This window comes from Heterocephalus glaber, unplaced genomic scaffold (genome assembly GCF_053883595.1).
Source record: "Heterocephalus glaber isolate CG9 unplaced genomic scaffold, H.glaber_assembly_v1.0 deba00001481, whole genome shotgun sequence".
Taxonomy (NCBI): Eukaryota; Metazoa; Chordata; class Mammalia; order Rodentia; family Bathyergidae; genus Heterocephalus; species Heterocephalus glaber.
The window spans coordinates 64641535-64655333 of NW_028258317.1; the positions used below are offsets into that span (position 1 = coordinate 64641535).

The 13799-nt window shown below is 37.4% G+C and overlaps 1 pseudogene; it reads left to right on the top strand.

Annotated features, from left to right (window-relative positions):
* Window positions 1–12740: 12740 nt before the first annotated feature.
* On the top strand, window positions 12741–13361 carry LOC101704770 (F-actin-capping protein subunit alpha-1 pseudogene; annotated as a pseudogene).
* The last annotated feature ends 438 nt before the right edge of the window (window positions 13362–13799 follow it).

Consider the following 13799-nt stretch of genomic DNA (forward strand, 5'->3'; position numbering starts at 1 on the left):
CTGCTCCTTCCTCTGCCATCACTCTGAATTAATCAAATATGTATTTATCCAATACCTGCTTTCCTCTCTGGGTAGCTGGCTTCCAACCAGAATTGTTCTTCCAGTCTCAGATTCTTTTAGCTCTCTGGCCCACTTTTTGTTTTCATTTTACCTCCATCAACTTCTGGATCAGAAAGTATTCTCTCCCAAACCAACATGTACACATAATATCACATGTTTCCATCCTGCACAGCAGGAGCCATTATCATATACTACATAATAGTGGGAGGTATCGTGCTGACAGCTCTCTACCCTAAAGATAACAAAACTCAAAAATGGTCAAAATTGCAGAAAAGAAGAAATGATGCAAAACCTGGGTGCCGGCATAATGAAGAGGGATGACAAGGAGCAAAGAGAGGGGAGAGGAGAGCAGCCCACGGCCAAGATACTTGTCTCTCCTTCTTGTATACTGCTCAAACTCCTCAAGGCCTTGATTTTCTTAATTTGAAAAATTAGAGGTTAGATTTAAGTTCCTGTCTGCTCTGTATCTCTATGGTTCTGGTTGCCCCTAAAGCATTAATTGGATTTTACATCCATTGGTTTCATTTCTGGACATTTACAGTTCTCTGAGTAACAAGTTACATTCATGGCCCAATTACTTTCCCAAATTTATCAAAATTTGATTTGCTGCATGTAGTGATACACAGCCCAAATTTGAGTAGGAAGTCAGCAAAGGCACACCAGTGATTTACATGAGGCTCCCTGCCTACAAAATTTACCATCAGAGGATATCTAATGAATTTTTTTCGTATAAACGTATAGCTTTCACATCCACTGAAGTCAGAGCAGATGAGCTATGCAGAACAGAATGTACCCAACAACACGCTTCTTTTGACATAATGAGCTTGGGAAATTTTGCTGTGAAATGAAGGGTATTGGAGTTATTATGATGCTTCATAAATGAGAACATGCTTTTTCAGGACATCACAATGCTATTTGTATGTAAAAAACACCTGACCCTAGGAGGCTTCATTTATTCTGCTGCAACTTTACAAAAATGATGGCCTCCACATTTACATTTAAATGCTGATGCCTGTATGATCTTCACCCTCAATCTGCTGTAAGGTTGGTGAGGAGGCCATTTTGATGTAAAATTAGTGAGATTTTATGTGACAGAAAATATGATTAGAACTTGGAAATCACCATTGTTCAACTACTGGCTCCAAAGCATTCTGTTTTTTTCACGGTTTTTTAAAGTCATGCTCTCTTTATCCACACTATCTAATATGGTAGCCATTGGACATGTGCGACAACTGCACAGTTGAAATGAAGGGAGCCCACAGTGAAATGTTCCCTAGGCATAAACATAGAACAGGCTTGAGGCCCCATTATAGTTCTATTGGGCAGCGTGGCTCTTAATGTCTAATATTTCTGTATCGTGCTCCATAATCTAGGAGAAAGTTGTCTGTAAGCTATTTTTGAGACCTCTACTGTTCTGTGCTCTGTGCTTGATGGAAGGAACTAGAAAATGAACTCAGTATTTGCATTTAGGGATCTTACTGCTAGAGGAGAACATGTTAAAAAAATTTACTTGTAATATAATCTACAGGATTCTGGGCTGTAGCTTTAATTTAGGAGATATATCACATCTGCATGTTCAATCTCCTCTGCAGGTCTGCAGCACTCTGCTTGATTAAATGCCAGGCCTGGTTTGTACATTCTGGTACAGATCCAGATTTTGTGGGTCTTAAGGCTTGTGGAAGCCCTCCTTAGTAAAAAAGAATCCAAAGCAACAATTATAAAATTGGCTAAGTGTCATAACTGAAATGGGAAGCACTAATGCCAAAAACAAATAAGAATGCTGGGGCCCAGGATTTAGCTCAGTGGTGCCACAGCCTGCCTTGCAAACACAAGATCCTGAGTTCAATTCCTGGTACCTAAATAAATAAATAAATAAATAAGAATGATTAATACCTTGAGTGGGTCAGAGAACTTCAGAAGATCCCTACCTAGGATGCATGGGATGTGTAGGAATCTCATTAAGAGGTTAGGACAGCTTTTTTAGGTGAAGAAAAGAGCACAAAAACACCTATGTTTTCTATGGAATGCAGAAAGAGCTAACAATGATGGATGAGGCTGACAAAAGACTGGCAAGGGATGGATGAGATGGGGCCTTGCCTGCCAGGCCATGGCATGATGATTTCGTCCTGAAATGTAGAGATTGTGAACCAGTGAAAGATGTAGAGTAACATGATCAGGTTTAAGTTTTAGAAGGACTACCGAAAATGTTAATTAACTAGCTGGGCACAATTTTGGTTCAACATGTATATCTACCCTTAATGAACAACAGCATCTCTAATTTGAGTAATGAGACTAGAGTGTCTCTGACAATATTACAGCTCTATTCTGCAAGTCCCATGTGCCTAGACTATAGGATACCCTTTCCCCTAAACCTTCCGGGAAGTTCCCAGGGGTTTCTCAGTGTTCAAAGAGTCAGTCTTAGTTGGTACTCCCTCCGCTCAAACTGACCAGAACTTAGCCACTGCTCACAATTACCTACCTGAAGCTCTTACTTCTCAGTGAACTACCACTGGCGTGGTGGTGAATGCTGGAGAACCTGAGAGCTTTCATATGTACCAAAGACTTTGGCATCTGCTATAGTTTGAATGTGTTGGAAAGTTAATCCCCAAGTTCACATGTTCATGGTATTTGGAGATGGAGCCTTCAATGGGTAGTTAGGGTTAAGTAAGGTCATGAGAGTGTGACCCCTATGATGACATTCATATTTTATAAGGAGAAGGAGGGAGAGCTGGGCTGGCATGCCTGCTCTGTGATGACTTCCACCATATTACAAGGCAGAGCAAGAGCCTTCACTAGATGCTGGTGTCATACTCTTAGACTTCTTGGCTTCCAGAACTGTGAGCTAAACAAACTTCTAATCTCAGGTATTCAGCTATAGCCGCAGTAAATGGACTGAATCAGCATCTGAGAAATATGGTTGTCATGAGGGCCTTTAAAAGAAAGGAATGACAACACTGTACTTGATGCTACTTGAACCAATGGTGTGCAAGCTAATCTTGGCCTGACATGTAGAGGCATGACTCCTCAGACACCCTTACACAGCCAGTCTCCTGATCCCAAATCTGCCACCCATGAGACTTGCTTACAAGTGATCTGTGTCCTGCCTTACAGAAAAAAAATACCATTTTCTCTTGATGACTTACCTTGTTTGGGACATGGAGATATCCCACGAGACTCTCCTCTCCATACACTCTAACATAATCAGCCTTCTCTACCTAGGAACTCATAACCAGGTAGCATTGGTTCATCCTTGATCAGATTACTTCAGTTTACCCCTAACTGGCAAACCATAATTTTGAATATAGTCATGTATCATGGAAGAACTCAGGTACCATGTATGCTCACTGACCTACCCACTTCCATGCAATCCTACAGCTCCATGTACAAAGTAATTTTCTCACAAAGACATTCAACTTCCAACTTTCCAAACACACAGCTATAGCAATTATCACAGAAAGAACTTGGAGCTTGATGACTGTCCACTCAAATTATTTACTTTATCTTATGTCTAAAGTGAATCCAATGTAGATCTAGTTATGGGACAGTAACTGCCCAGAACCCTTCAAACCCTGGAAGCAGATAGGCTGGGGGTATGGTTATACTCACCCCTGATAGTACTGTCTGCCTTCTACCTCTTGACCAAGAAAATGAATCTCCTTGCAACACAGAGGTATTCTGGGGCAGGTGGAGTGGAGGTGATTGATTAAAGCCAGAACTAAATTTCAGAACACCGTATCCATCTTTGCTGAGCCCAAAGGCTAGCCTGCAAGTGTCTTCAAAAAGGATAGGTTCCATAGCATTCACCTGATTGCAAGCCTTAAAATGTTTTATGAGTTTTCATAGACTGAGCTGTGTCTCTGAGAATTCACATGTTCACACCCTGTCCTGCCTAATGTGTCTGTGTTTGGAGATAGAACCTTTAAAGAGGTAATTTACATTAAATGGAGGGAAAAGAATTGGGACCTAGTCCCATAGGACAGTTGTCTGTATAAGAAAGACACCAGGGTGCACATGCATAGAGGAAAGGCCATGTGTTGACATGGCAAGAAGGCAACCACCTGCAAGCCAAGGAGAGAGGACACAGAAGAAATCAACCTTGACAACAATTTGACCTTGAACTTGCAGTTTTCAGAACTATGAGAAAATAAAGTCACCTAGCCAGCCTGTTCTATTTTGTTATGGCAGCTCTGGTAAACTAATATATAAGGTATATGAACAAAGAAATGTAACTGAGGTTAATCTAGTCCATTTTCCAGACTAAGAAAAGAAACTATTTCTTTCTTTTCCTTTTTTTTAAGGAAATGTGATTTGTAAGGAGGCGGTAGAAGAACTTTTGAAAGTACTCTACCTACTCTAAATGCCTCTTACATGCATTGACTCACTGGACCCTAGAAAGGATAGCTATTATTTTGCTATAGGTTAGGAGAGAGATTCTCAGAGGCCACGGTAAGGTGTGGGAACCTGAAATCAGCAAGCTGTAAGATCCAGGCAGGAAGTACATAATGGAAAGCCAAAAGCAACAGTAGAATCCATACCTGTGGCTTTGCTTCTTCTTGGCTTTGAGTCTTCATGGTAGAGAGTGCTGTCACTGTGATTGCTGTAACCTGCTTTTCATTATTTGTATCACATGACTACAGCTGCACTACAATGGCAGTGAAAATGTTTTTCCTGAAAAGCATCTCACCTCATGGAGCGGGGGAAAAAAAGAGACATATTTTCCTGAGCAAACCCAGTGTAATCCGTTTTTCATTGTTAAGACCTCAAATCACACAGTTTCATCTGACTTGCCATGTTCCCAACTCCTAGGTCTTCCTTGTGCTTTATGTGTTGTCTTGGACTTGAAGGTGAACTCTTTCTCCAGCCATCACCCCAGAGAATGTGCAAATGTCACAAGAAGTTAGCATTTCCATTCTCTGTTCAGTGTTCCTTTATGATATTTTCATATATTGCTATTCTCAAAATAAATGCCACATGATTCCACTTCTTTATTTTTACTAAATTATTACCAGCCAATTCCAATTACCCAGTGGTTAAGCATATAAATAGGTTTACCCTTTCTTCACACATAAATGCAAAAGTTCGATGTTGAATTGTTAGAACTCGGAAGAGTCTGAAAGAAAAACACTCTTGGTCAGTTCAGGCTGGTATAATAGAATACTATAAACTGAGTGGTTTAAAAAACAAACATTGATTTCTCAGAATCCAGGGAGATGGGAAATCCAAGATCATGACACCTTCAGATCCAGTGTCTGAACAGAGTCCTCTTCCTGATTTGTAGAGGGAGGGAAGTGAGAGGGGGCACTCTCCTGTCTCTTTTTAGAAGAGCCCTAATCCCTGCATGAGTATCTCACTCTCAAAACCTAATTATCTCCCAAAGCTCCCCTTCCTAACACTATAACCTTGGTGGGTTAGGATTCCAAGATATGTATTTGGGGAGGGCACAGACATTCAGTCCATTGAAGATACCTTTAAGGATCAAATGTAAAGGTAAATACACAACCTCCATCACTTTGAGATTGAAAGAAACAATACACATGTCACATATTCACTAGAAATTTGTACTGTCACACACACTTGAGTTGTAGAGTTTAAGTCCATGCTATATAGGTTAAGTGAATTTTGCTTTATTTTAGACTAGCTGGGTAAGCTTTTTTTCTTCTCAACATAAATCATACTCTTTTTAACTTATCCATAAATCTTGCTTCTGGAAATGCCAACAAAATCAAAGAAAGTGAGGTTAAAAATAACATTCTTGATACCAGAGAAATGTGAACACGCACACAGAACAAACAAAATAACGGTAATAAAACCCAGATGAGCCCAAGGAACTGTGCAGATTGGAAGAGTGCATGCAGAGAATGGGTGCCACTCTGGAGAGCCGAGATGGATGGTCTCCAAGAAGCCCCAGGAGGCAGCCACCCAACCCAGAAAGGGTTCTTCACTTTAAAGCCTCAGAAATCGGAGTCTGTGAATATCCTGGACCGAGATAGTTTCTCAAAAACAAAAGAACATAATTCTAATTCATAAGAGACTAATGTAGCAGCCAGAATATTGTTCAGTATATTCTTCCCTGTAGTGAAATCAACTTGAGAAGCCAAATTCTGAACAGGAGGTTGCTTGGAAGGCCTGAAATTGCTGGGGGAGAAGCTTGTGCAACGCACGTGTATTTTGGCAACAAAAAGCAGCGGACACATCCAAGAGACCCTGGGGCCTTCCTCTTAGGTAGCATGGGATTCACAGGGACAAAGTTTCCTCTGAATTTTGCACAGTTTCTCGATAGTAGCTCAAGACTTATTACTGTAGCCAGGCTATTTCATCTACTCCGGGGTTGGATCTCAAAGGTGAAGACAGCCAGGGGAAAAGCTTTCCCTAACTGGCAGCCTTCACAAAGCTACAGGCCATATAACATCATAACCCAACCTCTTGCATGGGGGAAATTTTGCCTCTAGACTTTAACAAAATATTACCTATTTATAATTTGGTTTACTATGATTCCTTTTTTTTAAATCTCTTCAGTTCTGCCTCCCCTCAGCAAAAAGTAAAATGCACATCTCACATACAATCCCTCTAAATATTCCACTAATATTCTTAAAAGAATTAAAGGCAGCCCACTGCAAATGAGCCTCATTTTACAATCACTTCATTCAACGTGATACATAGCAGTGAAAATGCCACAGAAGAAATCAAATCACCAGTTATTTTGTACATTGATGTTTTTCCCTTGGTGTCAAGAGGTCAAGGCATACCAAGCATTAGAAAGTTTGTATAACTGAGTATTATATAAGATGCAGGAGAATGATGTAGAAAGAAGGAAGAAGGTAGAATCAGAGACAGTGGTGCTTACATTTGGGGTCCCCATTTATAATTTTTTACATAGTCATAGCTCTAAAATGGGGTTAATGACATCAAAAGTTCAAGGCTGTTTTTAGAATTAAAAAGTGGGCCTGATCTGTGCAGTTAATAAATGGTAGCTACTATTATCACTGTCATTTTACAGAAACATCGTTTTTTGAGGACATTTTCTTCTCCACAGCCACAGACATCTCTTCAGTCAAATGGGGATAACAACACATCTTCCCGATCTTAGCGTGTGCCCATGGACAGCTGGCACGAGTGTGTGCATCCTTACTTTTCCCTGAAGGGCACTGGTTTCTTTAGCCTAGGAATATGGTGGGCTGGAAAGAGCGTCAGTGCGGTGGGCCACTGTCACCATGAGGGACCTGTCCTACTTGATCTGAGGAGCTTTGGATGAGACCAAAACTTGGATAAAAAAACTGAAGGCCATCACCCAGTTTAGAGGTTGGTGGGCTACATTTGCGGATTCTGTTTGTTCTTTCTATGGTTGCACTTAATTTTCGACATGTGTTTTTAGTAAACTAAATTTTAATCAACTTTGTTATTATCCCAAACAGTATTACCTTAGCACGACTTTAACTCCAGTCTCCTCCCCTAATTGTGTCATTGAGGGGTGTTAAAGAGCATGCCCTCAAGACTAGCCTGCATTTACCCATGGTTTACTCTTCTATCTGCCTCCCACTTTTTCCTTTCCAATTTAATGTGCCCCTTACTTCATGAAGTAAGTCTTTCAGTAGAAAGAATAATAAATGATAAAATTTGGAAATAATAAAGTCTTTGTAAATCCACATTTGTCTATATTTTTGCACTTCTTCTTTTTTTTCTGGAATTGGGGCTCAAACTCAGGACCTTATGCTTGTAAAGCAGGCTGGGCACTGCTGAGCTGAATCCCCAGCCCTTGCATTTGTTCTTGACCATCTCTTTAGCTGAAAATAGATTTCTGGGTTGTTTTTCCTTAGGATATATATATCTGTAAGAAGTCTGTCATCAACAAAATCACCTAGAAAAAAGTAACAACCTGGTTTCTTTTTCTGGTTTTCTAGGTGTGGATTTGTTTTACAAATCCTGCATATAGCACAATGTTGCTTGCTTGATTTGAGGGCTCACTTGTCTGTCTTCAATGCTGAAATAATTCAGTCATAATCTCTCCAAGGATTCTCCCTTCCCCTTCTGTCTATTCTCTTCTAGAAATCTTAGATAAATATTAGAGCTTCTAATTATTTCCTCTATGCCTCCTAATTTCTTTTCCATTTTTCCATCTCTTTATCTCTCTGAGCTGCACATTGAATGATTCTATTAGGTTTTATAACCCAGAAAAGTCTTTTTCCTGAAGAGTCTAATTACTTATTAACCTAGTGAGTTTTACTGTTCTAAGTATTATACAAAAAAAGCTATGTATAGTGTTAACCTAATTCCCCTAATACAACACAGAGATGAAAATGCTTATTCTTATGCAAATGTTCTTTTCATGACAGATGCTGCTGGAGATGTTCCTGACTCGTTCTCTGCACAAATAGAAGCTTGCTGTTTCAGTCCTGTCTCGGTGACATATTGGACTCCCTTGATGAAATGAAGCCAGGAAGCATTTCTAATATACATGCAAACATATATCTTTCCAGTTAATTATCTACCCTATTTTAAAACATGCTTATTTTTGAAATGTCAAAATGTACTAATCCATACTGCAATTGTTTGGAAAACTTCATCAACTGGTGTATTTCCACAAGGAAAGACATTTGATGCCAACCAAGTTCTTTTTTTTTTTTTGCCCTGTCACTATAAATGGCTTTCCTATTTTCAACAGTTTTTCAAAATCAAAGTCATATCTAAGCTGACAACTTCTTTGGCAAGTTTCAGCTTTTCAGCTCAATGTAATTTGAAACAGTCAAGGAAGCAAAGCCTAAACAATAAGGTTTTTAACGGTAATGGTGACAGATCCTTAACTACTGTCACACTGTGTCTGACACCAAAAGACTGGAGAGGAAATTCGTTGGATAAATACTTACAGTTAAAGGAATATACCTGCATTCAGAATACGTGTTCCGGGTCATGAAACTATGTTAAGACCTGAAAATTCAGTAATGTTAAACACTGAGAAAAACCTTCCTGAAAAATCCCTCCAAAGAATTTCTCTTTAACCTTCAGAACAGTCTTTGGCTATAGTTCCATCAAAGGTTGTTTAAAGGTCACAGCAGATGAAAAACAGCACCAAGGCTCTGCCCTGTTTAGCCTCACACTAAGTTTTCAAGTTTTTTTTAATTCATACATGTTTGAGGTATATGGTTACATTCATCTTGGGAAGTGGGTACATGTCCTGAACATATCTAGATTCTTTTTATTCCCCTTCCCCTCCTACCTCCCTCCATCTATCTCTAGATCCTCACATTACTCCTATACAAAGCAAAGCTGTTTACCTTCTAAGGGAGAAAGGAATTCTAATGTGCCTTTGAATCACTATTATTATACACATACAAATAAAATTTGCTTTTACTATAGAATGAAAATTTCTTCCTTTCTTATTATTAATATTTTAAAGTAGGGAATTAATTTCTTAATTCACAGAAATTTTTCTCTTTATTTCAGAATTATACAATGGTTTTTAAGATTAATGTAAACTTTAATTTCACTTTAGAACATAGGTATTCTGTTTAGAATTTAGGAGTCCCCTTTCTTATATGTCATGCTTACTACCAATAAGTGACTTTTTAACATTTATTTCTACCTTTGTAATATAATAAAGGCTATATGGACAGAATTCTAGTCCTTAACAATCATAACCCACTAAAATCAACTACATAGCTCAAAGGGTCTAATGGCATCAAAAGAAGGTACAGAAATTATATATGTAAGGCATTCTGCAGGCAAAACCAAGTTGTCACTTAGGGAGGAAAGATTGATACTAATGACCTAATTTTATCGTTTTTAGCCACGGACATGTAGCTCAATGGTAGACCACTTGCCTAGCATGTACAAAGCCCTGGGTTCCCTCCCTAGCACTGGGGGTGAGGATGATTTCAAATATTAAACAAAAATTATTCAAGGATTAATTCAACAATCTACCCTAAGGTACTCTTTATTCAGGACCATCACAATAGGTACAAGTATTCTTCCATGGGATTTTGCAGTGGAGAGAGATTAGGCTCAACTCCAAATACAGGATGGCAAGTAAGGATTTTATAATCAAAGAGTGGTTTTGTGTTAATGGATGGAAAATTACCAAGGGGAAACATCATAGGTATGGGGGATTCTGGCTAAAACAACATAACACAATTCTTGTGGACTACAGGTTGTGGTGATTAGATATCATCTGGTTGATAGTAGAAGATGAGGAATCCAATGAGATATTCAGGATGATGGATATCAAGGATGGAAGGCTCTCAATAAATGTCACTTAACAGGGCTTTTTGTTAAAACAATATTACAAGCAAGAACATGGATGAGCCTACAAGAAGGTGCAGAAGCCTAATAAAGTCTGGCCAAACAAAGAATCTTTGTCACAGTTGAAAGAGATACTCTGAGGGGCCGGAGATTTAGCTCAGTGGTTCTGCCGCCTGCCTCGCAAGCAGGACCTGAGTTCAATCCCCAGTACCAAAAAAAAAAAAAAAAAAAAAAAAAGAGACCCTGAGCGTGTTCTCACAATTAGGAAATAGTGGAAGTGTAGTCAATGACACTTATATATAACATATATATTTTTTTCCACATATGAATATATACTATATACATTTTCATTTATATGTAACATATTCACATAAATATATACATTATATATTTGCATTACTTATATTGCAATGATCCATATGTTTTTAAATATCAATAATAGAGTCCCCAAAAATATGAAACAGGAGTTAAGAATTCTTAAAACAGTAGGAATACACTAAAGGGAAATTTTAAATATTGAAAAATGGAAGGAAGAAGAGGAGAAAGGAAAGTAAAACTATTCCAGGTATCCTATTTCATTGAGGAGACAACAAAATATTTATTGAGGGACATTATATCCCCTAAATGGAAATAATAGCATACTGTCTTCATACGGCATAAAGAAATATGTGTGTATCATAGTTCAGAGAGACGGAAATTTACTGTGGATTGGAAAAATATGGTAAATTATTAGATTTACATAGGAAATGGAATGAATATTAACTTGATTCAGTCAACAAGAAAATAAGACCAAGAGGAAAAGGCATTGAAAAACTAATCTAAAGGTAAAGAGGAAGAAAAAATTCAAGCACATTAAACATTACATGAACTAAACTCATGCAGTAAAAGGGAGATTATCTAATTGGCATTAGAAAGGCTATATTGAACTTATAAGAAATACTGGGATAAGGACTAAGTTGAAAGAAAGAGTTAACAAAATAGCAACTAAACACAAAAGAAAAATCAAGGGTAAGATATTAATAGCAGAGTAGTTAGAATGCAATGATTACAGTAAAGATGGTACAGAAGTATATTAGTTGATGGCATGTTAAGAATGGGGCAAAGTAGAAAAGAAACAATGATGAAAGGAATATAATTAACATACTAGATGAATTAAGCATGTGTATATGGATATACATGTAAAAATGTTTTGATACACATAAAAAGGGAAAACTTTGCCTTCATCAAATATTTATCCTTCATTTTTCATGTCCATGAAATATTTGTTAAATTAATTTTGTACTTATCATAAAAATAGATTTTTAACATTTTATTAGCATGTATCTGCAAGACATATTAGTACATATATATGTATTAGTACATATACACATTAAATCTTGAGCCTTTTTGATTTTTACTTTTATTAATATATGTCTGCAGTACAGAATGATTACATTCATCATGGGGAGTTGATTTATGTACATAACATGTCTTTATTCTTTTTATTCCCCCTCTTTCCTCCCTGCCTCCAACTCTTGATCCTCTTCCCATTTGCAAAAGATGTATCTCCCTATTTTATCTTATCTATCTTTTATTTTGCTCAATAATTTGTTTGTATTTTGAGTTTCTCATGTAAAAAAAAACATGCAATATTTAAGTTTGCATATCTGATTTATTTCATTTAGCACTAATGACACAAGGTGCATCCATTTTCCTTCAAATGGTTCAAATGTATCCTTTTTGGACTTTTAATGTCAGATTTGTACATAGCATATTTTTTATTGCACACCTACACAATTAGATAAAAATTTCAGAGTAACCAAAAAGTTCAAATAACTCAAAACTTAAAACACACTTTTAAATAGACCTTCCAGTAACAAAACAATCAAGGGAGAAATAACAAACTCTCTGGATCTTCCATACCTTTAGGAGAAAACAAAAGTACTACTTAGAAGAAAACACTGGCTTAAAAACCTTCCTTACCACAAATAAGAATAAAAATGAACTTGGTACTTGTTGTCTTGAAATGTTAAGAAATGAACAAACTAAAAGAAACAAGGAAGCTGTACAAATCTAATTAAGGAAAAGGAAAAAGAAAAGTATGTAATCTTTATAAATAAATCCAAAAGCTGGCTTTTAAAACTGATAAAATAAGTAAATCCTTTATGAATCAAAATAAGGGAGCGTAAGGTAAAAGCAACATGAAAATAGAAATGGAAAAAAACCCACCTAAGTACAAAGGAGATAAAAAGAATTATAGGAGAAAATTTGTAGGTAACTTTATGGGAACCGATTGAAAATTTAGAAGAAATGGATATTTCTTTTCTAACAGATTTCAAAAGTGACTTAAGAAGAAAAAACCCTAATAAAATAGATGACCATATGGTACATTGAAAAGCTGGTAATAACTCACTGAAAAAGGCGTCGTAGGGACTGGCACAACCCAAGATGGCTGACTCGGAGACTGGATGTCAGATGAGGAGAAGGTACAGAGACCTGCTAAATGCATGTCTCCTACACCTGGAGAGCTTCACAAAGTATTCAGTGATGTTCAGGTACTTACTACTTACTAATGGGTCTCCTCTGGGAAGAAGCAGCAAGCATACCTGCCAAGTTCACACCTGGTAAGATAGAAGGATATGAAGATCAGTTCTTCATCACAATGGCCTAGGTAACAGCAGATTTTTAAATCCAGGAAATAAAATTTCCTCTAAGTTTGATATCTTATGGAAAGAAGCAAAAAATCCCCAACCAGAGGAAGTAGATGGAGGTTTGGAGTCTTGGAGAGAATCCTGTAACTGTGCATTAAAAGCCTATGTGAAAGATCATTCTAGTGGCTTCTGTACTCTTTATGCTTAAACTATAGAGGAGCAACAGACTATTATTGCATTCAGCATAAGTCACCAGTTTCAGCCTAGACTTTTCTAGAATGGTGGTTGGCAATCAGAGCAGACATTCACCATTACACCACCTACAGCCAGGTAGATGGAGTACTCAAAATGCAGTTTCACTATTATGAAGATGGCAATGTTCAGATGGTTAATCACAAAGATGTACAAGACTCAATAACTGTTTCAAATGATGTCTAAACTGACAAGAGGCTTTTTAAACTCACAGAGAATGCAGAAAGTATCAGACAGCAATCAGTGAAATTATCAAACTATCAAACACCTTATTCAAGACACCTTGCACTGGCAGATTCCAGTTATCTGTGTCAAAATCGAATGAAACAGATAGTAAAAGACTGGAAAGAAATACAGAACATTCAAAGGCTGACTGTAGGACACTACAGTATGTGGAAAGAAAAGGATTTAATGTGTGGTCATACAATAAGTAAGTGATTTATAAACAAGAGTGATATTTTGCTAGGATTTTCAAAGTTAACATTTTCAAGCCTCATGAAATACTGCTAAACCTATAGCACTGCCTTAATTCTTTTGTATAATCTGACTTGTAATTTTCAGTTATCAGTGCATCTGCTTGTAAACCTTTGTTGTGGTTGTTATTAATTCTGCTATATTAAATTT